This window comes from Oryctolagus cuniculus, chromosome X (genome assembly GCF_051225735.1).
Source record: "Oryctolagus cuniculus isolate XC-2025 breed Fujian yellow rabbit chromosome X, ASM5122573v1, whole genome shotgun sequence".
NCBI lineage: Eukaryota > Metazoa > Chordata > Mammalia > Lagomorpha > Leporidae > Oryctolagus > Oryctolagus cuniculus.
The window spans coordinates 70,588,126-70,613,954 of NC_142888.1; the positions used below are offsets into that span (position 1 = coordinate 70,588,126).

The window sequence follows — 25,829 nt, forward strand, 5'->3', positions numbered from 1 at the left end:
AGATCCCACTATTCAAAAAGACACTTTTTTTTTTTCACAAACAACATTTGCTCATCTGGCTATTTTTACCTGGATTTTTTTTTGGTTTATCAATCCTATCAGTTTGTAAAGGTTTTTCTCAAATATCCTATTCTTTGTGAAATATTTTATGGCAAATTCAACACTCTTATGCTAGCCCCTTTCTTTGAGCCTTATTTATACCTCTGTTAAAAAAAAAAAAAAAACAAGCTTCCTTTACTGTGTGGCATAATAATTTGTGTCTATATGTTTTTTATGCCACTGTGCCCTGACTACTTCACCCTAACCCAATTAGATCAGCTAATCCTTGATGTCATGGGCTGGGGCTTACACTCCTCTGTATCCACTGGAGCATCTATAGTCATGCTTGGAACATGGTGGGTTCATTAAATATTTATTAAGGAAATATTTGTTCAACATCTATAATTTGCCAGGCACCATTGTGATATTGGGAATATAGACAGTAGTAAAAGGCACATGATTTTTGTCTTCATGGACCTAATAGTCTAATAAAAAAAGATAAATACCATGCAGTGTGAAAAGTCCAATCCTAGGCAACACACAAAGTATTCTATAGGCACACGAAAGGAAGTCACCAAACCTGTGAAAATGTATCTGCTAAAATGTGTTGTACTATGTGAATTAATGGTAAAACTACTACCCAAACAGTATTCTATACTTTGTGTATGTTTGTGGGTGCAGTCCGTTGAAATCTTTACTTAGTATATACTAAGTTGATCTTGTGTATATAAAGATAATTGAAAATGAATCATGATGAAGAATGGGATGGGAGAGGGAGTGGGAGATGGGATGGTTGCAGGTGGGAGGGGGGGAAAGCTGCTATAATTCAAAAGTTGTTCTTTGGAAATTTATATTTATTAAATAAAAGTTAAAAAATTAAAAAAAATAAAATGAATTGAACTTAAAAATCAAGACTATCCTCCTAAAGTCTCTATTTTTTTTTCTTGTGGTAATTCCCTTGTAGAGTATATTTTAGTAAATTTTTATCTCTGTACTATAGCCTATAACCTTGAAATGCTCCTAAACAGAACATCTCCCTTAAGATTCTTCTGGTTTCCTCCTGGGAAAGTTGATGTTGTTTCCCCTTTGTTTAGATAACTCTATTTTCTTTTAGGAAAAGTTGCTTGGGATGATGGAGGGGACTGTCAACCATGGGAAACCCTTAGTCTGCTGTGCTTTAATGAGTATAAATACTCCCTTATCTAACAGTTATGGGAGCAAAAGATAAACTGGACTTTTTTTTTCAGTGCATACCACTGTTCTTTGAGATTGTCCTTTCACCAGAAAGAAACCACATTATAGCAAGTACTGGAATATACTTTGATTTTAAATGAGACATTTATTTGAAAGAACATGTCATAATCCTTGAACAATTTGTTTTCTTGCTGCAAGAATCAGTCCTTCCTCAAGGAAATGATGGCATCAGTTCAACATGCTAAGTTTCCAGGGATCTACAGAAATTATTTCATATGGAGTTCTTGTGAGAAGTTATGTTTATTTATAAATAAGTCTCTGTTCTTCCAAACCTGAAGTTTAAATGAGTTTTACTTGTCTTAAAAGTATTTTCTGGTGACATTAGAATTTTTGTTGCATGCTCTGATGAAATCAGGTCAAATGAATGTCAGGGATATCATTGTGTGTCATTTTGAGATTTTCTCCAAGCAAGTTGTTATTATGAATGAAGATGCTAAGTGATAATACTTTAACACCTCCTGCACCAAAATATTAATCTTTTTAATAAAATAAAATGAAGTATTAAAATATTAAGCCATTAAGTTACTTAATAACTAATGGTGGTCTTTGAGACATACTAGTGGCTAGTGAAGATGCTATTTTTCTAAATCTTCTAAATATAGGTCATAGACAACCATTTGCTCAAAAGCGAATTTTATTTTAGAATTCTGGTTTAGTGTACATTTATAGTAATAATCTTCTAAAATTTTCTAAAAATAGGTCATAGACAACCACTTGCTCAAAAGCGAATTTTATTTTAGAATTCTGGTTTAGTGCACATTTATAGTAAGCCAAGAAATGTAAGACTGAGTGCCAAAAGTGATAGCAAATGATGTGGTACTGAACAGGTATGTGCATGTATGTGAGAGGCAATTATACCATTATGGAACACAAGTAAGCACTAATGCTGTATAGAATATCGCAGAACAATTTCTTCCTGATTCGGATCAGAACACTTGGAAAATCTTAGGATTCTTTTCATCATTTTTTGAAAATCTCCAAGATGAAATAGTTTACAATCTTTCTGGAAAACCTGTCCAGCAACTACATTTAAGTAAGGAGCTAAATAAAGGGCAGCAAGCAAATACTTTGAAAAGTCACTGCCTGGTTAATTCTGGGAAATTCACGAGTTTTTCTTTTCTGAATATTCCATATGATTTTTTTGAAGAGAGAAAGATGAGAGAGAGACAGAGAGAGAGAGAGAGAGAGAGAGAGAAAGGGGTGATCTACCTGGGTGTCACATCGAATCAGGCTCCCCACTTATCTTTGCTTTCACACCTTCTATAAGTCCCCCAAAGGTCATTTTCAGGAAGGGAGAGAACACATATGTGAGGACAAACAATGCAGTCATTGTAAGCATTGCCATTTTGCCAGGAAGTTCTTTCATTTAGCTGAGTCTAAATGTCTCTGCTGAGATCTGAAATCCACTTCCTCTTCTGCACACAGTGCATCTTGTTCATCTACTCTGAGAGTACGATTTTTATTACTTGGAGACAGCAAGAAGGTCTTCCCTCAAAACACTACTGAATACTGTATAGTCATAATGCCTTTCTTTACAAAAGATTACTTCAAAAAGTTCATGGAAAACGGAATTACATTTTTTGTTTTGGTGCAAAACAATTTCTAAATCACGTGTACCTTTTTCATAATCTGTACCTTCTGCAGTACTGCTGTATATTCTAGTATGTAATCATTTCATATTCTGGAGCACAGGGCACACCAATTCGTATTGAGTATGGGTGACCCCAAACTATACAAAAGCCATACTGAGATTTAATGGGTATGTAGCCACTATCCACTTTCTTGCCCCTACGATCCATAAAAAATATTAGGTGGTTTTTACATAGCTTCCATTCCCCAGGGTCTTTCACTTAGGCACCTGATTTATGGATGTCTATTTTTATGCTTTCCTTTTTTCTTATGCAGGTCTCTCAGCATATGATCTTTGGGCTAACTCAAGTGCTTGTGAAAAATGTTTATTCCCAGATGATCTGAACCTAAATTATGCCAAGGATAGAGCCAAGGGACTTACATTTTAACAAGCTTCACAAAGGACCAAATCTGAGAACCTTTAAATCTAAGAATATTCCTTGAAAGACTAATGACAACACCGTAAATTCCATCCACAGCCAAACTAGAGTTCTCCTAGGCATTCGCTGAGCTTTCTCATCTCCATTGCCTGTTTTCTTGATTTCCTCTAAGCTTAAATCGCTCTATTCCATCTTTTCCTGTTGAAATCCTGCCTAACCTCTCCGACCACTATCAAAAAATTAAAACTTCTTTATAAAGGTTTTCTTTATCCTTTGCTTGGTTGTGATCATACCAGTGAACTCCCATAGGATTTTGTATCCAAAATATGCTTCTTTCTTATCCATCCCACAAAATTGTGAGCTCCTTACCAGCCAAGATAGTATTTTGGTGACTTTTATAATTCTGTACCTCCAAATTGTCCAGTTACTTTACATGCAGCAGGAACTCAATTAGATTCAACTATGTTTGCTGGAGATCTCAGAGTGGCAATATAATGGAAAGATCCCTTTGTTTCTCCTATGTGATACTTTGTGAAGAATTAGAACAAAGCTCTATGTTGTTGTCTATTGTTTAACTTGTGATTCATAGTGGATCTCAAATGTTCTTTAGTTACACATGGTTAAACACTAGTGAAAGTATTAAATCACTTTTGAATGGATACTATAAATCACTGAGCAGACAGTTTAGAATTACATGTAGTCAAATATCTAGCAATCAGTATCTCCTGTTTTTACCAATCTGGGTGTGTTTAGCCCAACTCTGTTTTTAGAAGACAGGGTACCATTTTACAGTGCTCCATTTTACGTATTAAATTTCAAATATTTTTACTTTGTAAAAGTGATGAGAAGCCCACAAGTTATGTTACAGTGGGAAAACTGCATGCATTTCTTATTCTTAGTGCTGACTTGGCTGTGGGGATCCCCTCAGCTTTTCTGAATGCTCACCTTGTGTCTCAGACCAGACACGAGCATTTGGACAAGAAGAGGGATTTTTTAAAGGAAAGTTATAAGCTTCCAAGCTGACATAAAATAAACTAAGGTCCAAGATAATCAGATCCTTCTGGCACTTTTCACTTTTTTTGGTCCTTCTCTTGCAGATTTCTCTTTGAAAGTGGGCCCTATCCACTGCTTCACAGGATTAATAGCCTGTGAAAGTGGAGAAGTAAACCAGCCTTATGTTGTCTGGTAAAAAGAACAAGGGTGGAGTGGAAAATAAAAGCAGTCCCCAGGGCCTCATCCCAGGGCTGGCTGTGATTTTGTGTGTATGTGGCTACTTAAGGTGGTGTGATTTTAAGAAACCAAAAGACCTTCCTTTAAGAGAAAAAAAAATTAAAAAAAATTATTTCTTGCTGGCTGGGACAGATTCTCTCTCTCCCTCTCTTTCTCTCATTTCTTTTATAAGATAAACTGTTTGACCTATGTGAAAAGATTAGGGAGAGAATCTTAGACACCCACATGTAAAGATACAAGCAAACTTTCCCCGGGAATGTCAGAATCCCATACAAAATTAGAAGTTTCTTAAGCATGTGTAAGCAGATCCAAGAGTTTTTTTCATTCTTGTCTTTCAGCTCAATTACATATCAACTCTTTCTGGTCCTTGTGCTTAATGGTCTTTTTCCTCTACAGTCACCTGAGTTTTACTTATATTTTAGGGTCATTTTCTCCATACCCCAGTTTTTAAAACCTATAATATTTTTTTTTTTTTAAAAAGTAAAAGGGAGGCCGGCGCCGTGGTTCACTAGGCTAATCCTCCGCCTTGCGGCGCCAGCACATGGGGTTCTAGTCCCAGTCGGGGCGCCGGATTCTGTCCTAGTTGCCCCTCTTCCAGGCCAGCTCTCTGCTGTGGCCAGGGAGTGCAGTGGAGGATGGCCCAAGTACTTGGGCCCTGCACCCCATGGGAGACCAGGAGAAGCACCTGGCTCCTGCCTTAGGATCAGCGCGGTGCGCCGGCCGCAGCGCACCGGCCGCGGCGGCCATTGGAGGGTGAACCAAAGGCAAAAAGGAAGACCTTTCTCTCTGTCTCTCTCTCTCACTGTCCACTCTGCCTGTCAAAAAAAAAAAAAAAAAAAGTAAAAGGGCAGTACATAATCTCCTAAGGAGGCACAGAGGTTCTCAAAAACTTCAGAAAGAATCCTCATGGTAAATGATTTAAAGTGTAACATATTAAATATTGAAATATAAGTGAAGAAAATAAATCATTTAGTTTTTAATAATTAGAAAAAGCCCATGGAACACTTGGCATCAAAAGAGCTAGGGGATTAATCTAAAATATGAAAATTTTATCCTTACATTTTAAATGACATCCTTTCCTTGAATTAGAGTTTCAGGAAGGTATGGCAGAGAGATACAAGACACTGAACATTGCTACCTCAGATATTTGAATATAAGTTTCTCATTAAGTTTTGTCTTTTGCTGCATCTGTCTTTTTTTTTTTTGATGTTTGAAGCACCCCAACCCCACCCCCAGTGCTCCAACTGAACAGGATTCTAATAGATAATGTCTTGATTCTCTACCATTTTTTTTTTTTTTTTGCTTTGAGAGTGGATTCCATCATTTAGGCAAAATTTATCTAGAGTTTGCTTTGTCTCTCACTTCGGAAAATAAGCCTCTAAAATCCTTGAGCACAGATTATATGTCAGGATCCAGTATTGCGTTCCTACACCTCTTCCAACAGCATAACCTTTCTGATCAGTAGGAGCGAACAGTCTTGGCAACTCTTGGTTCTTAAAAATGTCTTGCTAGTTCCTGACACAGAGGTGTCATTAAAATGAATATGGATGGCCTGCTTAACTAATCTTCCACCCACCATGGCAACTCTGGTATCTGCCCCTCCCCTTCCCCCAACTCAGGTGGAAACAGAGAAGATTGTACATCATGGCTAGTGAATCTCCCACTCAACCTCTTCTTCCTGTGTAAACCGCCACATTTAACAACAGAATTATAACTGCAAAGTTTTAGAGAAGTGGTTGTCCATTGCTTTGAAGCCATCTCCAAAAGAGGGCACAAGAGTGAGATGTGGAAAATCCTGGATTAACTTAAAAAACTTTTGTGGTTACTCTGTTTTATCCATGATCCAAGAACCCAGTTAATAACCAATTTGCTTGGAGGTCACTATACCTCAAATTTGAAATAAGGATTCTCCAAGTATGAAACATCAAGCATCACATGAAATCACAATACTTCATCAGGGTTTTTGTCACGTTCGTGTGAGATGGCATCATACACACACACACACACACACAAAGGAGTGGTAAAAATTATATCAGACTGTCTCATTTTATATGACTTGCATTCTCCCCACAATAATCTTTCAGGTACCACATTCCTAAAGACCAGGGAATTTTTCTGTCTTCTAGGATAGGGATAAAGTGTTATGAAGGATCACAGAATCCATCCCAAGTCTAGACTAGTATCAGGTCAGCCTATGGAGCTTAATTCATATGCAATATTTCACTTGAATTGTATATACTTTTGTCATTGCATAATTTTATATCACTAAATAAATTTTCAGTGAGTGTCATTATTTGAAATATTTGATTTTTGAGTACGCCTTATTTTACTTAGTGAAAAATAATACACTTACGATTGGGATCTAAGGAAGGAAGAAGCAATAGATTAATGTTATGTGTTATTATTCCTTGGCTTTAAAAACAAAAATATATTGGCTGCTATTTTTCTTAAAGTCTGTAGTTTCAATCAAAAAGTATCTCCAAAGCTCAGAAAAAGCTTTTCTTCTCAATCTTTTGCAGATGTTCTTACTGAAAGACTATGAGGTTTTTTTCTAGGTTAATTCAAAATACAGAGTATCATTGTATACTTAATATGAGTAAACAAACAAAATAGGAATCCCTACTGAAAAATGCACTTTTTGTACCTTTCCTCTATAATATCAGTAGCACTAAACAATATTTCAGAAGGAGGAACAAGCATTCATATTTTATCTCTGCTTAAAACATTTTGATATAAGCAATATCCTTACTTCCTTTTTATTGTGTTAAATAGCATCACTTTCTTATTTTAGACTGAAATATTTCTGCATTTGTCTTTATCAAAGATTGAAGCATCCCATGCAGTTGTGAAAACCCTTCAAGTGTCCGCATTGCAGTGACCTAAACAATCAAATATTTAAAGCCCTAGGCTGCCTTTCTATCCTGACCTCTTATTATACCCTTACAGATGTTCTGTATAGGCTTTTACTGTGTCAGTCTGTCCTAGCACACAGCATATACCTTGATGTCTCCATCTTTAATCCCAGCTTAAATGTCTTTATGTCCTAGCCCACCACATTTACCTTTGATAGACAGAAAAAGATTAAAAGGAGAATTTTGATGATCTCCCTTCTGCTTCCTTTAATTATTCAAATTGGAATTAGCATTCATTTCTTTGAATCCCCATATCATGTTGCTTATCACTATTATAGTCTGATAATATTCATCCTGCCTAATAGTGTAGTTGTCTGTACAACCTATACATTGTAAACTCTTTGAGAGTAAGGGCTCTGCCTTATTCATATTTGTGTCTCCCACACTTGGAATGGACCTTTACTAAACGTCCATTAGTAGATCTTTAGAAACTATCCGCTAAATGAACAACGCAAACCATCCTGCATGTTTGTAGATCTTCAGACAACATCTGTTAAATGGACAACACAAGAGTCCCTGCATGTTTTTTAACAACTCTTTTCAATTATCCAATTTTGCATAATCTTTATAGTATGGCATATAAAACTATTCAAGATTCAAAAACCAAAAAAAAAAAAAAAATCAATCCTGATTTCCTACAGACATGGAAAAAAAAAAAACCCCAAAATCAGTAATTTAGTTCAATTGTTTAAATCATTGATATTGACCACTGAAAAGCATTTGGAGCTCACAAAGGTCACCTTTGCAATAATTTCTCCCCTTTATCTACTGGAAATTAAGTCTAGATTTTTTTTCTTCACAGTTTTCTTCCCCCCTCCCATTCACACATACCCATATTTTAGAAACAACCAGGCATCACTGTTACAGAGTAAGAGCCTAGACTCTGGAACTAGTCTTTCAAGATTCAAATCTTGGCTCTGTCCATTTTTAGCTATGTGACTTTGAATAAGTTATTCAAACATTTCCATGACTCAATTATCCCATATTATAGGTGAAATGATAATAGCATGTATCTCTGTGAGTACGTAGTGAGCTAATATATCCAAGGTTTTATAGTGAGATCTATATGAATATATTTAATAAAATAAATGAATTCTTAGCATTTTAAATAATATAAAATAACTGTATGCATACGCAAATACTATGATCACAAAACAAATGCTGGCTAATGTCTCCAGGAGGAAATAGTTTAAGTAATTTACATAGATGTAGTTACACATATATTAATAAAAGATTTTGTTGGCTTTTGTTTGTTTGGCTTGGGTTTGCTTGCTAGTAGTAGTAGTTGGGTGTTGCTCTCCCTTTTTCTTCAAGGTTATCCATCTCATGGATATTAAAAAACAAAATCCCACTTGAATTTCCCCCAGTGAATTTGAACCAGCATGTTCATCAGTTAAAACCTCTAACACCAGAGTACTGCATTTGAGTCAACCAATGATTACTTTCGACAATAGAAGTGTGCCACTGGCTGTGAAGGCACCTCTACCTATCATGAGTAACTAATACAAGGAAAAATTATGGAAAATGGGATTTTAAAATATGCTAGTTTTGGTGTAAAATATGTTGAAATCCAAGTATATAAGTTTACAAAAAATTTATAGAAAATACATGTTATTAAAAGCTATGCATGGGTTTAAAATTACTTTTGTGAAAAAATAAAATTGCATGTTAATTCTACTTTTCCATGAACTTTTATAAAGTACTCTCACATATGAGTATTATAAACATAAAACTTTTGGACAGATGCCTGATTTTTTATTCCATCTCATATAGCTTTTAACTGTATTTATTATGATTACATTGGGGGAAGGCTCAAGTTGTCTTGAGCAGAGTCTCTTTGTCCTTTTATGAGGAAGCAAATAGAAAGAAAGGAGTAGTTTCAGGATGCTCATAATCCATACATTACGTTCACATGTAGAGGATATGTGCTCTAATAGATTTGTATTAGTAGCGCCCTGACTTCCTGGTTAGGGACTATGGATACAATCTTTCTCTCCCATGTTTAAGCTCTGTGCAGTCATTTTATTCACAATTTTTAAAACTAGTCTTAATAATCAGGCCCATCCCATTGCAATGATTAGATGTCTAGGCTGCTATTTGAACATACAAAGGAGCCAAAAATAACACTCAGAAATTGCTGCCTTCCAAATAGATCCCTAACATGATATCTACCCATCTGTCTAACATTCACATGATTCACCTATAGCAACAACAATTTTTCTTGTAGGTAAATGGCATCCCACTTCTCTCCACACACACAGGCATACACATGCATACACACACATTATTTTATTACATATATGTAGAACCACCAATATGTGTTGTGTGAAATAGAATAAAATGAGATAATCTTAAAAGTTTAACATCAAAAGCATCTATGTAAACTGTACATAGACAAAATGGGAACAAAGGCTAGGTATCCTGGTTTCTTAGTTTTCCTTTTGAACCCTAAGTAATAGGTCAAACAGCCCTTTGAAAAGCAGGAGCAGAACTAGGCAAAGCTTGGTGAGATAATCTCCTTGAACCAAAAATTTAAGGAACTGCAAAAAAACAAAAAACCCACAATAATAAAGATAAATATTTCAATGCAATTTTCTTCCAAAAAATTCAAAATGAATGCAAATATCCATAATGAACACAATATCAAAATTATAAATAAATACAGGATCAACATGACTTATTTTGCACAAGACTCCAGCATAACTTAACAGAGCACTGTTAAAAAGAATGGAGCATTTCACCAAATACTATAGAAACTGCAGCCTTTTGCATTCTGTAAGATCACATATCTGAACTGCCAGAATCTGGTCATTACCTGGTGATCTACCAATTATACCAGCAAATGTGTAGCAGGTGGCTAGTGAGGATTTCTTATTACCTGTCCAGTGCCCATAGAATACAAGAACATTCTTTTAGGAATCATACAAAAAAATAAGTCAAGATCATAGTTGAGTACCTGCTGTTTTCTCCAGTTCTGGTGGAACTCCTTAATCAGAACAGTGTAGTCTCCTGAGGAAGCAGTAGGGAATCTGGCTGCATTCATTCATTCATACCTGAAAGAATATAGAAAGGCAGTGATCAAGTGTAACCCCGAGAAGATGCTCACAGAGGGCTAGAAAATTTTAGCAAATAGACGCTGAGACACTAGAAATGGATTACTATGGCAGAGGAGAGTATGAAGGCAGTTACACTTAGCTGTCGGTGGTAGCAAAGTCGAATGAGTGGGAATCCCTTTACTATCTGACATCTCTTTTTGACCTGGCAGCCTTTGGGAAGGGCGAGACAAGGTAGGAATGTCAGTAGCAGTGTTCACAAGTCACTCCTAGGTCACAAGGAGATCTTAACTATGATGAGCTATCCTAGAAAAATCCCACAGCCTCTAGTCAAACTCACAACAGAGTTGAAGAGTAGAAGCTGTCTTTGCTCAGTCAGTCAGAGGCCTTTTCTAAGGAGTTCTCATGACAACTGTTTGTTTCAGAAATTAGTAAATACACATGAAGGGAGAACTAGCAGACCATTGATTATCAGGACAAGGGGTGCTGGGAGAATGATCGATTTCTACACAAAACTGCCTTACATGTACCTTTGCGATGCTGGTGTATGACTTCCTACGTAGAATGATTTAGGGGCACTAAAAATCACACCCCACTTCTCTCTGCTCTGCTTTGCTCAATGATCTTTTGCTCTGACTTACCACCTTGCATGAAATGTCCTATTATAGATACAGTTTTTAAGAAATTGAGTCTCCAGTAACTTCCTAATTAAGTGAAAATCCTGCAAGGAAGGGCCACACATCAGCCCATTAATTATAATCAATAAATCAGATGAGCCCTGTTTCACTTTAGGAAGTGGAATGGACAAGGACAAACATTTGGCACAGCAGTTAAGTCACTGCCCAGGACACTTGCATTCCCTTTCTGAGTACCTGATTCAAGTCTCCAAGAATCTGCTTCTATCCACCCTGCTTGCACATCCTGAGACGAAGCAGGTGGTGACTCAGTCCTGCAGGTGCCTGTCACATATGTTGGAGACGCAGAGTTCACAGACTTGGGACACCCAGATGGGTGTCCCAGGCCCCTGGCTTTGTCTTGGCCAATCCAAGGCTATTGAAGGCATTTGGGGAAGTGTACTGGCAAATATAAAACTCACTTTCCTTTTTAAAAACATGAAAATACAAAAACAGATACTTTTTTTCTGAAAGAAGGAGGGAAGTAAAGGAACAAAGAGAGTAGCTTTTAGCGTGATATAGAATAAGATTACCTGAACAGCCAGATTACATTTTAAGTGTTGACAAAGGATTCTAAAAAGGAGAGTATAGCGCAGCAAAGATAAGAATGAAGGCAACCTACCACCTACACAAATTTGCTTCAAGTTCATCCCTTTAACAAGATGTTTCTTATGTAGACTTGAGTAGAAAAAGTAGTTATGAGGATACAATAGACTAAAGTTCTTTTAAAGTAATTTTGTTTTTCAAAAAGGGTAACAAAGTGAGAGAAACATTTGACAAGGGTAAGAGTACCTAAAAGGCATTCCCAGAGCCCAGAATCTAAATCAGCGTGTATTGGGAGCTGGGAAAGAGACTTGAGTTCAAATGCCACCTCCAGTTGCAGACCTTGAAACAGTTGATTCAATTTCATTCCCTCTTTCCCTTATTCCTGCCTCCTCCACCTGATCCTGCCAGTTACAACCTCTTGTAAACTGAATAAAATAGATATCGACTACTAAGGGGCTGGTATTGTGGCACAGCAGGTTAAGCTACTGCCTGCACCACCAGCATATCATGTGGATGCTAGTTGGAGTCCTAGCTGCTCCACTTCCAATCCAGCTACGTACTAACGTGCCTGGGAAAGCAGCAGAAGATGGCCCAAGAGCTTGGGCTGCTGAACCCACATGGGAGATCCAGAAAAAGCAGAAGCTCCTGGCTCCTAACTTTGGCCTGGTCCTTATAGCCATTTGGGGAGTGAACCAAACTCTCTCTCTCTCTCTCCCTTTCAAAAACTAAAATAAATCTAAAATTCAATACAGATTTATTTGTTTACTCACTTATTTATTTATTTGAAAGGCAGAGTTACCGGGTGGCAGTGTGAGGGGGGTATCTTTGATCGAAGCACTTGGGCTCTCCTCCATTGCTTTCCCAGGTGCGTTAACAGAGAGCTGGATCAGAAGTAAAGCAGATGAGATTGAAATCAGCGCCCAAATGGGATACTGGTGCTGCAGGTAGTGGCTTAACCTGCTACACCACAATGCTGGTTCCATAAATAAATCTTTAAAAAGTAACAACTTTTGCTGGGCTGACGCTGTGGTGTAGTGGGCTAAGCCTCTGGCTGTGGAACCGGCATCCTATATGGATACTGGTTCCTGTCCTGGCTGCTCCTCTTCTGATCCAGTTCTCTGCTGTGCCCTGGGAAAGCAGTAGAAAATGGCCCAAGTCCTTGGGCCCCTGCACACGTGTGGAAGACCCATCTGAAGCTCCTGGCTCCTGGCTCCTGGCTCCTGGCTGCTGGCTTCAGATCAGCCCAGCTCTGCTGATATCTGGAAGATATCTGGAAGATATTTCTCTCTGGCTCTCCCTCTCTCTGTCTGTAATTCTACCTCTCAAATAAATAAAATCGTAAAAAAGAAATGCAAAGAAATTATCTTGGAGTACAATGTTAAGATTATGTGAAATATCTCAAGTAAAGTCCAGTAAGACAGGGTTTGGAATACAATAGGTGCTAAACAAATATTCATTTCATATTGCCCCTGATACTTAATAGGTAGGGTTCTAGACATAAGAATTTCTCAATAAATATTTCAAAAGAACTAAGGGAGAAAAATTATGATAAGAGTAAGGTTTTGTTTAAAAAATTATTCTGTCTTTGAAAGAGGGTAACAAAGAGAGAGAAACATCTGAGAAGAGAATGAGTACCTAAAGGGTATTCCCAGAGCCCCAGAATCCAAATCAGTTTTCCATGTAAGCTAGAAAAGAAAGCCCAGGTAGGAAACTATAAACTGACAAATTTATAATCCTGGGTGGTGGTTTGTTGTATGTGGAAGTAGAACCATAACTGCCCAAGCACCACCTGAGTGAGGAAGAAATATGGGGACAAACTGAAGTAATAGTCCACAGGGACAGAGTTCAGTGGCTGAGCAAGGTCATAGATTAATCATGAATATCCCACAAATCTAGCTGGCTAGAAGCAGAGTCCAATGAATTGTTGAATATTTTTAAGCAGTTTTTAGTTTTTATAATTTCATTTATTATATTTAATGGGCAGAAATTAGGCAATGTACCAAAATTGGATTCTAGTCTGCAGGGGTCACTTCATCAATATTTTTCTAGAACATCTTTATAAATTAAAATTGCTCTGTTTTACTTCTAACTCTTTGAACTTCTAAGACAGATCACTTAGACCAAGAGAAGACAGGATATATGGAAAATAACACTAGTCAGAAATACAAGACTCCTCATGTCTGGTCTTGATCTTATCACTAAATAAGAGTGTGACCATGTGAATGTCCCTTCTATCTCTGTGCCTCAGTCTTTCATTTCCTCATTCTGTAATGTAAAGAAATTAGACTTTGAGTTGCGACATTCTAAGTCTCATAGAAAGTTTGATTTAGCACATAGGCCTAATGTAATGTAAAGAAATTAGACTTTGAGTTGCGACATTCTAAGTCTCATAGAAAGTTTGATTTAGCACATAGGCCTAATTTCCTGAAAAAAATTGAAAACTATATGAAGAAATCCTACATCTTTTGTTCCAGTGTTTTATTACTTCAGGCTTGACCAAGAGTCATACCACCATCGTAACTGCCTTGATTCCATGTCCAATCCAAGATCCATGGTCTTCAACCATCTTTCCTAGTTGGCACAAACGCGTTCCTATTGTGGACTGCTCCCTATCAAAACATCCCTTAGGATTAGTGTCTACTTTTAAGCACAAAACCAGTGAGATTAGATAAGTGGACTTACATTAACACATTAATGACACAGAACTAGAAAATATTATCCAGGACCGTCATAGGGAGCATGCAAGCACTTCCTTAAGCAGCCTTCTTTAACTCAATCATGGTAACCATTGCAGATTCAGGCATAAAAGGACACAGCACCTAGAAGGAGAGCAGGGGACAGGTTGTAGACAGCTTGAATTCCTTATATGATACATTGGAGCTTTTTCAGCTGCCTACACATGGAACATTTCAACAAGTTGAATCAGCACATATGTATTGACCATCTGGGCAGTGTGGTGTTTTCACTGATAAACATAATGGTGACAAGGATAATGATTCAGTGAATCTTATAGTAATTTCTCATCTTCTGGAAGAGATGATCAAGCATTTTAAATAAAGATTAGACATCATTGATCTTTATTAAGTCTTTGTTAATCTGCCATTAATCTCTATCGGTTCTTGAGTTGTTACAGTGTAACTGAGACCCAGAAAAATTAAGAGATTGCATCCTGAATTACATAAGAAGTTGAGGACAGAGCCAGGACTAGAATCAGCATTTAATTCAAAAGCTTTGTATTCCTTTATCTTTATCACTCATTCTCCCAACTACAGTTCCCTCATGTGTGTGTGAATTCTTCTCTTTACCATATATATATATATATATATATACACACACATATATATATATATAAGTCATTTGAATATGAGATTTTTCTCTTAAGTGCTGTCAAATTTCTAAATCAGACACCAGTGTGCAAATCACTGGAAAAATGTCACTTTTGATTCTTTCTGCAATGGCATGGAAACTACCATTTTTTACTTTTTTCAGAATAAGTCACCACCTAGCTCTTTTTTTCTTTTTTCTTTTTTTTTTTTAAGAGTTACAGACAGAGAGAGGGAAAGACAAAGAGAGAGGTCTTCCATCTGCTGGTTCACTCCCCAAATGGCTGCAAGGGCCGGAGCTATGCCATTTCAATGCCAGGAGCCAATAGTTTCCTCCAGGTCTCCCACGTGGATACAGGGGCCTGAGCACTTGGGACATCTCCCACTGCTCCCCCAGGCCATAAGCAGAGAGCTGGATCAGAAGAGCAGCAGACCGGCGCCCAAATAGGATTCCAGCACCACAGGCAGAAGCTTAACCCAACTGCACCATAGCACCAGCCCACTTAGTCCTTTATATCACATATTTCCACCTCCCCCAAATAGAGAAACACAGATAAGCACATATTATCTACAGCAAATTGACCCATTTCCACCTGCATGCAAGACGGAAGGAATAAAGCAACTAAAATAGAAGAATATGTTGATTTTCTTCTCTATCCCCTTTCCTGCTGCCAGGATAGTTTGCTAAACTATTAAGCTGATACAAACCAATGGAGTGGTGGGCAATACCTTGTGGTAAATCAAATCACCATGCTAGATACCGTAAGAGATGAAAATAAAGGAGGCGTGGTCTCCACCTTCAACAACTGGTAGGATGGCATCAGTGACAAAATAGACAAAAAAAGAGATGTACTAAATTGATTGCTAAATTGAGTAGGTTAAATGTCAGTTTATACAGAAAGTTGTCTAGTTGTCTTATATTCAGTGCACAAACTTGCAGTAGGCTGAGTGGTTGGATTATCTCATATGACATTTCTGAAAGCAATGATTTCACTGATCTGTAACACTCATGCTTCTCTTTCTCACTTATTCGAATGCAGACCTTATAACTATAACTACTCCTCATAAGCATCTTGAACTGCAAGCTTGACCAGTGATAGTGCTGTCATGTACTGAAGGGAATCTCTCAGGAGAAAGGCAGGCACAACTCAATTTTCAGTGTGATTTCAATCCAACAGCATATAGCATTTGCAAATTATACAGAAGAGGTCTGACCAAAGGATTACAAAGTACCTGTCCACCATTAGTATGATGATCCATGCCCTTGAGGAAAAAGTGCCTTTAATCACATTGTTTTCACACATAAAGCAACTGAAAAATGAGGAAGCTTGGTGCCTGATTCAGGTTCATATCTCTAAATTCCAAAGGAGCATGACCTGAAGCTCAACTTTGTGCTAAAAGTGTGATTTAGAACAGGGCTCAGGAATGGATGCCCCAAGGCTCTTTTTTTATTTCCTCTTATGTAAGAATCATAAACATAGGGGAGTGAAGCTGTAGAGAGTAGGAAAACGTGGTGGGGAATAATCAACATTATCAGGAGACAGAGTGATCTAACACCTTTTTCTTATGTTTTATTTTTTTAAACTCAGAGTTCTAAATCTTGCTGGATTAGATGGTTATCACACTGAATCACCAAGCACAGCAATATAAGTTAGATTCTAGTTATTCTGTCTATAATATAGCCATAGATTGTGCTCTGAACCTGGAACATACATACCATTACTTCAAGTCTGTGGTCTTATGGAAAAAGCTTACTTGCAAATATAAAAATAGTTCTAACCCTCTTTTGATGGTTAGCACATAACTTTGATTTTATGTTTCAAGGACCAGATGCTTTTCTCTACAGTTCTAATATCCTATAGCTAACACACAGGGCATTAGGAGGCCACCAAACAAGAATACATAAAAAGAAATTTATTTCCCCAGAGTTGTTTAAGAAAGACTTTATGCATAGGTTTTTTTTCTCCTTAGCCGTTTGCTTAACTCTCATTTTAAAACCACATATTTTGTCTTAATCTTTGACAGAGCCCTATATCTGCAATTCAGGACCTTTGCTCTCAAACTTTAATGTGTCACAGATTAGGCTAGGGATAAGAAATCTTAACATTTTTCAAAAGCTCTAAGATGGGTTCCTTCTTACATCCAACAGCATAAGTATAGAAAAGGTGGTGACTGTTTAAGGTGGAACATGTCATAAACTTACATATCTTCTTGCTAAATCTGTTCTGCATAGGCCGGCACCGCAGCTCACTAGGCTAATCCTCTGCCTTGCGGTGCCGGCACACCGGGTTCTAGTCCTGGTCGGGGCGCCGGATTCTGTCCCGGTTGCCCCTCTTCCAGGCCAGCTCTCTGCTGTGGCCAGGGAGTGCAGTGGAGGATGGCCCAAGTCCTTGGGCCCTGCACCCCATGGGAGACCAGGATAAGTACCTGGCTCCTGCCATTGGATCAGCGCGGTGCGCCGGCCATTGGAGGGTGAACCAACGGCAAAAGGTAGACCTTTCTCTCTCTTTCTCTCTCTCACTGTCCACTCTGCCTGTCAAAAAAAATAATAAAAAAAATAAATAAAATAAATCTGTTCTGTATAGACAGATATAATATGGGCCGGCTTATTCTCCCCATGTAAATAAGCTCTGTGAGGGAAAGGACTGCTATTGTTGCTCAGACTACACTGGAAAAATACTAAACACATCACAAAGATTTATTGAAGAGAATTAAAATAGAGGGTAAAGCCTCTGTCTGCAGTGCCAGCATCCCATATGGGCGCCGGTTCAAGTCCTGGCTGCTCCACTTCCCATCCAGCTCTGTGCTATGGCCTGAGAATGCAGTGGAAGATTGTCCAAGTCCTTGGGCCCCTGCACCTACGTGGAAGACCCAGAAGAAGCTCCTGGATCTTGGCTTCTGATCGACCTAGCTCTAACCATTGCATGCATTTGGGGAAGGAACCAGCAGATAGAAGATCTCTCTCTTTCTGCCTCTGCCTTTCTGTAACTCTGCCTTTCAAATACATAAATAAATCTTTAAAAATGCTTTATTTATGCTTTTTGTACTACCCATTCTATTCATTTTATTCTCTATTTTATATGCTCCACATTTGCTTATTCAACTGGCCTAAATCTAGTTTAAAAATGTTAATTTTGAAATTGGTACAACTTGACTCTTCCTAATAGAGATAAGGAAAAGATAATGAGTTGTGGCTTAATCATAAAGAAACAGCAATGCATAAAGGAAAGAGCTTTGGCAACCAGCATAACTGGATTTGAAACTCAACGAAGATAGAGATTTATGGCCATAGATTATGGTGATGGCTTTCGAGGTTTATCCTTTTATGCAATCTTTTTAAGTTGTATATATTATTTATGAACATTTTATGTCAATAATGCTTTACTAAAGTGATTTATAAAAAAGGAAAACTTAACCGAGGCCATTGTACAACTTTGGGCAAGTTACTTAATTTTTTTTTTAACATCAGTTTCCTCATCTGTGAAAAGAAAAAAATAGAGCTGCTGTCAAAATGTAAGGATCTTTTCCAGTGATTAGTACATTTAAGTGTATGATAAATAATAACCATTATTTTTGATGATTGAGCTCCTCAAAATCAAAGTTAGAACCAGTAGTAGATAGTCTCCAAAAGCCTGCTATTACCAAGATTCACAGTAACTATTTAGATATTTAATAGCTTTTTCTGGAGTTAGTACTAGGAAGATACTTAATTTAAAATAGGCATAAATTCTATTGCTCAGAAATGACCTGAATCTTTAAATCATTATGAGACTTTGACCCTGCTTTGAGGATGTGAGGTTTCTCTGAGAAACCCAAATATACCTTCATAAATTTATGAATATTTTTCCTTTGCTATAGAAACCTCAATGAATTCTTAGAGCTGTGGGAATAGAGCAAAGCCAAGAGATTGGAATTCTCCATGAATAAAATGAAGTCAGCATGCTAAGGTGTGAGACCGAGCAAACCAAATCTTAGTTACGTAATAAAATATATATTTTAAACCTAAACATAATTCCAAATCCACCAAAGGGCTCTATGAAATTAAAATCTTACATTGAAAACAAATTTTTAGACATAAAAACAAAACAAATTTTATAATTAGTGTGTTTAAATTTAAGAAAAAGATAATGAGGTGATCACTGCTTCTTAGAAGTGCTTCATATTATTTGGCCCAATATGACAAGTGAGTTAAGTCATGCCAATGTTACCAGATTAGACTGAAAATTTTCAAAACAACATCATATACTCTTTGGGGGGGTACATCAGGATGGTTCATCATTGATTCTAACTTTAAATTTGTCCAAAACATTCTCAAGTAATTGTGAAGGGTGAGGGAAAAGGCGGCAAAGCAATCCACATAATGGAGATCCCACAGCATCTAGTGAGGAGCCATTATGATTAACCATCATGCCAATGTTCTCCTGGTATTTGGTTAGCCTGGGATTTTACTCTGGCCATATATGTTTGGCCCAAGTCCCAGACAGGCAGTAATGCATAACCCAGCCTAATCAACCTTAATATCTTTTCCCTTTTGGACCATGTCACAGAAATTTTTCAGATTTAATTCCCAGAGGTCAGACAGTTTTAAATTTCCCAAGCGATTTCTCCTCTAGGAAAAAATCCAAACATACAGGTGACATATCTCAATGTGCAATTCTTACAACTATAACTTAGAACCAAGATGGTTATTAACAAGTAATTCTGTGTCAGATATGATCCAGGTCATACTCCGTATTCTGAAAAACAGCCCCTTTCTATCTGCAAATTGCAAAGTGTCCTTATAGCGTTTTACTTAATCAAATTTCATGGTAGCAAACTGAGGGAAGTTTACTCTATCCTCCATGACCAAAGCAACCTTTCAGCAAGGTGGCTGGGGCAAAGCTGAGTAGTGAAGCTCCAATATATGATTACCCACTTAGGCCTCAAATCTTCTTTCTCCAGTTAATCTACTTTAGTTATCTCACACTCTGCTTCAGCTAGGTAGATTTTTCTCTTCAATCCTGATCATCTTTTGGAGGCCTTAGCGTTTCAGAGGGAAAGGTATTACTGTGCCAGGTACCTTGTCATGGACTGTGCCTGCTTTTTGGTAACAAAACCAGGTGTTTCTACTGTCCTCTGGTTCTTCTTCAAAGGGACCAATGCAAGATTAAGTGACTGAACTATCCTTTATTGGTAGAATTAATTTTATGAGGTATTCACAATTCAGTACCACCTCCACCTAGGGTTTTTTTTTGTTTGTTTGTTTGTTTTCGTTTTTTTTTTTTTTTTGGCACAGGCAAAGTTAGACAGTGAGAGAGACAGAGACAGAGAGAAAGGTCTTCCTTTTCCGCTGGTTCACTCCCCAAATGGCCTCTATGGCCAGTGCGCTGCACAGATCCGAAGCCAGGAGCCAGGTGCTTCCTTCTGGTCTCCCATGCGGGTGCAGGGCCCAAGCACTTGGGCCATCCTCCACTGCCTTCCTGGGCCACAGCAGAGAGCTGAACTGGAAGAGGAGCAACTGGGACAGAATCCGGTGCCCCAACCGGGACTAGAACTCGGGGTGCCAGCACTGCAGGTGGAGGATTAGCCTAGTGAGCTGCGGTGCCAGCCTGTACCACCTAGTTTTAACCCTAGCTTCCCCGGAAGAGAGAGAAGTGTGTTGATACCTTCCGAATTAGGAGACTGTAGAACTGAATGGGAAAAAGGCAAAACCAAAAACAGATCAGAGTAAAACCTGGTCCCAAGTATATAAAAGCAAGATGCTCCTATCATGGGAATATGAGGAGAGAAGTTAAGGAAATAAGTCTTTAGAAGATTAACTGAGGAAGACTTTCAGTATAAAAATTAATATAGGTCAGTAAAGTATAGATTAAAATTAAATATAGATCTTTAAAACTCCCCTCTGTGTACTTCATCTTCTCATAATTAACTTGGTGATGATATTTAATTGTGAAATTATATATGATAAATAATAAATCTGTGTGATTCCTACATGTTGTTCATATTTCAGTACACCATTTGGTCTGATATTTCTTTTTTTTTAATTTATTTGACAGATAGAGAGAGAGACAGAGAGAAAAGTCTTCCTTCCATTGGTTCACTCCCCAAATGGCCGCCATGGCTGGAGCTATGCCTATCCGAAGCCAGGAGCCAGGTGCTTCCTCCTGGTCTCCCATGGGGGTGCAGGGGCCCAAGCACTTGGGCCATCCTCCACTGCTTTCCTGGGCTACAGCAGAGAGCTGGACTGGAACAGGAGCAACCGGGACTAGAACCCACACCCATATGGAATGCTGGCACCGCAGGCGGAAGATTAACCAAGTGAGCCACTGTGCCAGCCCCTGATATTTCAAATACAGTAGATACTTAGAATATTCTTGCTTATAAGAAATATGACACATGATTAATTTATAAGAAGTACTTGAAACTGATCTGCCAACTAAAGGTGGAAACAATTTTAGCTAAATAATCATAACAGTATTAAAGTCTTCTGTCTTTTGCTTGCGAATGTGGAGAAAACCTTGTTATTGTCTGCCACAAATGATGTGACCTTAAAACTGAAGCTTTTGTAGGAAACTAATATATTGTCAGGAAGTAATAAAGGGGTTGAGAGGCTTTTGATTTGGTGGCAGATATTTGCATATATTTTAGGTCGCTGATGAGACAGTCATTATCATGTCCAAGGTACAGCTGAGCCTGGGCTGGTAGCCTGCACTCCTGCTCTGGGCACAGTCTGTGCTTCTATATAACCCATGGAACAGATAGTATAAATACTTTAAACTGTGGTTTCCTCATTAGATCACTAATGTTATTGAAGTTCCTGCCCCATCCACATTTCCAGAGTCTGTACAGACTTGATTTTGGTTATTATTTTGCACTTTGGGTTATTTTTCAGCAACTCTGTCTACATCTTGGTTCCTGTATGATGAGAATGCATCTGTAGCTGCAAATGAAAGTGATGTCTTGGAAACACACTCTTCCCTTGATTGTCTTCTGCAACCTACACCAAGCGAGCCCATTTTGATTTTCAAAGCCCAGGTAACACCTGATTATATGATAATCATCAGTAATAGCCAAGCTCCTAACTACTGCACCCCCTTCAGGATTCACAAACCACCAATTCCTGTACTTAGCTTCCTCACAATTTGTCTTTAGCTGATGAAACACTTCATGACTATTTTGTCAGGGAGCTGCCCTGAGATCATGACTCTTTTCTGAAAGATGGCAGCTCTTAGACCTCAAGACTTCCTGTGTATCATCTCTTGTCTTCTGAGTTGGTCAAGTTGTTGCCCTAACTATCACTTGATATAGCCTGTAAGCATCCTGCATTTGGTTAACTTTGTCTTGATATTGTATTACAGAACTTAGTGAATATTCATTTGAATTATGGAATTCTTCTTATGGTACAGCAGAAATAATTCTTTCCTTTTCTTACAATGGTAAAGCCCAGTAAATCAAGACCTGCTATAATAATAAGATCCCCTCTGAGAATCTTGATATGTACCCTGGTCCTGAGAGTTTCCTGAGTGATTTCATAATGACATCTTTTAATATTTTCCAATGAATAATTCATGCCTCTTAATCCACAAGCCTTGTTAGGTACCAGGGAGAGGTGAAACAAACACTGGACGGGGAGTCAGCAGACCTAGGTTCCAGCCTTTTCTCTGCTCACTGACTCACAGAAGTACTTGGCCCAATAACTTCTACTCTCTGAGCCTTAGATTTTCTGACTGTAATGTAAATTGTCAACCAATGTCACCTCCCAAAGCCTAAAACAGTATCAGATGTTTGCCATTGCTCCTGTAAGTGACAAGATTTGAATCTGTTTCTGATAACTTCTTATTCTACTAGGAATCTGGAGACTGATTCGTGACAGCTATGACATGAAAGGAAGGCCTTGAGGAGATCACTTTAATGAGCAAAGGAAGCAGGACCATCTATGGCCCCTCCTCTCAGGATTGTGTAGAGGTCAGGAAAAAGAGTCAAATTCCCTTTCTGGTCCTGGGTATCTGGGTGGTGCCAAAAATGCTGGTAAGAGGACAGAAAGTGTGTTTCCTTTTCCCCTCCATGTCATTGCAAAAGAATACCATAGTGTTCGTTCATTCCTAAAGGTCTTCAGGTGAAATTCGGTCAGTGCTCCACTTTGTTTTTATTCACCTTCACAATATCCAACACCACCTTACGCTGACCTCAACAGAATAGATACACTGGGTGGTTCCTGTCTCACAAAACTATTACTACAAACACAGCAAGGCAGAGCACCACGTGTGTTCACAAGTTCAAAGCACATTTTCTGTAATTACAAATATACTCCCATTCAGACAAATTTCTTGGAGAATGACTTTTTTGTGTGATCCAAATATTTGCCAGTTTGGCTGGTAGTATCTTTCCCTGGACCAGGAACTTGAATTCCATCTATAAAATCAATGTCTTTGCCTCCATAGCTGACATTTACTGCAGCTAAAAGAAAAGACTACTCCATGTTGAATGATCTGAAGCTCTCTAAAATATACGGACCTGCTTTTTGAATAAAGTTACAATTTTTTCTTTCCTGGAAAAATTAGAGCAGTAAAAATAAAGTCTGTGCAAACTACAGTTGATAGCAGAGAAAGGAGCAGGGAAGTTACTTGAGATTTAATCCTGGGTCATAATATACTGCATCCCTCCCATTCTTGCCCTTATCTCAAATGAAAATCCATCTTTTCCTTTCTTTCAGTCTCTCAATGCAGCTCCTAACAGTTACATGCCTCTGATAACCTCGCCATTTGATTTAAAGTGAGAATGCACCTTTCTAAATATTTTCTCTTTGAGCACAAAAGAGAACCATCACGCAAGCCAGAAAACAATTTCACTTGCATTTTATCAAAATAATTTAAGTCAATTATGAGTATCTAGAAATGTAAATTTGATTCAAAATCAATTTGTTCATTGTTGATTTCTTTAATGTACTGATTACTTACTCTGATAGACACAGCTTATCCATGAAAAACAGAGGAACTGTGCCTGTTTTTCTTATTTCCCCTCTCTCTCACAAATGTGCTATTTACCAGACTGCTTCCTTTTTGAAAGCAGACTCTCAACAAGCTATCATTAGTTACAAGAAAAATTCACTTTTAAAGTAAAAATATGTAACTTATACAAGATGATAGGAGGATATATTTGTGGTGGTAAAAATTATGAGTATTATAGTTCTCAGTTTTAAAATCATAGTTATTTTGAAAAGGACACAAAGTTATCCATTTTAATCACTTGACAGATAAAAATAGCATCTCCAAAGAATTATGGTAAAGAGTAGATAAAAATCACCCTGTACATACACGTGAGTAGCTTTACTTAATGCAGCAGGTTAAATTACAAAGGCTATTTTATTGACTATCAATCAAGCAAAACGCATTGTAAAAATCTCTCCATGTCAAACTTACATTTCCCCAAGTTCAAAGTTACCTCCCCCTCCCACCTCAAGCAGCCAACCATAGAATTATTTTTGTTTGTGCAAATACCAAGGAAATGACATGTGAGGATGGTCCATAATCACCCTTATATCTGACAGGTTATCCAGAATCTGGTATAAAGAGTCCAATTCTAGATAGTAACAGTGAAAGGCACAAGTGAGAACTAATTATGCTTTTAAAAATTGGAGCCTACCGTTTCACTTTCTTTCTGTTTTCTCCAGGGATCGCCAAAGAATTCAAGCAACAGCCACTCCAACAAGGACGCTAGTGATGTGTGCATCAATTCCAGCACTCTGTTCTGAGAACAACCAATCCAATCTTACTTCACTGCCAGAAAAATAGGGGAGAAAGAGAAAAGAGAAGAAGAAAGAACGAAAGAAAGAAGGGAAGAGGATGATGGGAGGGAGGAAGGGAGAAAATAGTAAAAAGTAAGCAAAAAAAAGAATGGTGAAAGCTAAAGAAAGAAAAGAAATTAATTTCTCCGGATTACCTAACCACTACCATGTTGAAAAACATGGTAGTAAGATGTCAGAGTGAAATATGCAAGACACTCCGTGCACACTGAATATTTCCGTATTCCAGGGGGCAGCGTTCTCTCTCTCTCTTGCTCTCTCTCTCTCTCTCTGATTAATGATGCAGGGTTACACTATAGGCTGTACATAGAGCCGGCAAAGCTTCTCACTTAGCAAAAGAAACTCTCCTTTCTATTTATAGGGCCACAGTGCATTGTCTTCCAATTCTGTGGTTGCACTCAGCTTTGAGTTTGTGCTAACACACAGCCTACTTGCTTTTGAGGTCCTTTGCTGATGCTAGATGCTCTCTGGCCCCTTCCACAGACAGTAGAACACTTCAGTCTTCTGTATGATTCTTTCTCACAGCCTTCAGTTGTGTTCAGGTTTCAAAGTGGACACTTCTCTGTCTAATGACATCCCCTAACTAACTCCAAATAGGGGACGTCAGGGTGGGGATGACCTCGGCTTAGAGGAGTCTTGAATTCACAAGCCTCTGAAATGCTGACATGGAAACAAATGCCCCACTTCTTAAGAGGAATTTGGAGCTATAATTCACCTTGCACTTTCTGTTTACCCACCCTGCATTGCCTTAAGGGTCCCTGTAACCAGGAAGTATAGGTAAGATCACATTTCCTTATCTTGGGTAGGGTGGGTTGGGTGAAAAGAGACGGATTTCCTGTAGCCAAGACTCAGCCGCAAGTTCTTAAAGAAGATGTTCTAAGGAGTCCCTGAGCCCAGAAGCCTTAGAGACCATCACACTGTGTTAGGCACCTGACACTCCCCACCCCACAGCCACAATACAGGGAGCAGGTGGAAGAAAACCCCAGGATTTGAATAGTAGCTCTAGAT

The 25,829-nt window shown here is 38.1% G+C and overlaps 1 protein-coding gene across 6 annotated transcripts in view; it reads right to left on the minus strand.

The window, feature by feature from the left end:
* The window catches only part of GPR174 (G protein-coupled receptor 174), a 38,116-nt gene extending 12,550 nt beyond the window's left edge, over nucleotides 1-25,566 (minus strand). For 2 of the 6 annotated variants that reach the window (XM_089323882.1, XM_070067073.2), the window contains exons 1-3: nucleotides 24,662-25,566; nucleotides 14,400-14,536; nucleotides 10,401-10,497 (exon numbers count right to left, since the gene is read on the minus strand). The gene's annotated coding sequence lies outside the window, so the exon portion shown is untranslated. The remainder of the gene's footprint in view (nucleotides 1-10,400; nucleotides 10,498-14,399; nucleotides 14,537-24,661) is intronic. The other 4 variants (XM_089323883.1, XM_002720136.6, XM_070067074.2 and 1 more) reach the window with 3 other exon arrangements.
* Nucleotides 25,567-25,829: the final 263 nt, after the last annotated feature.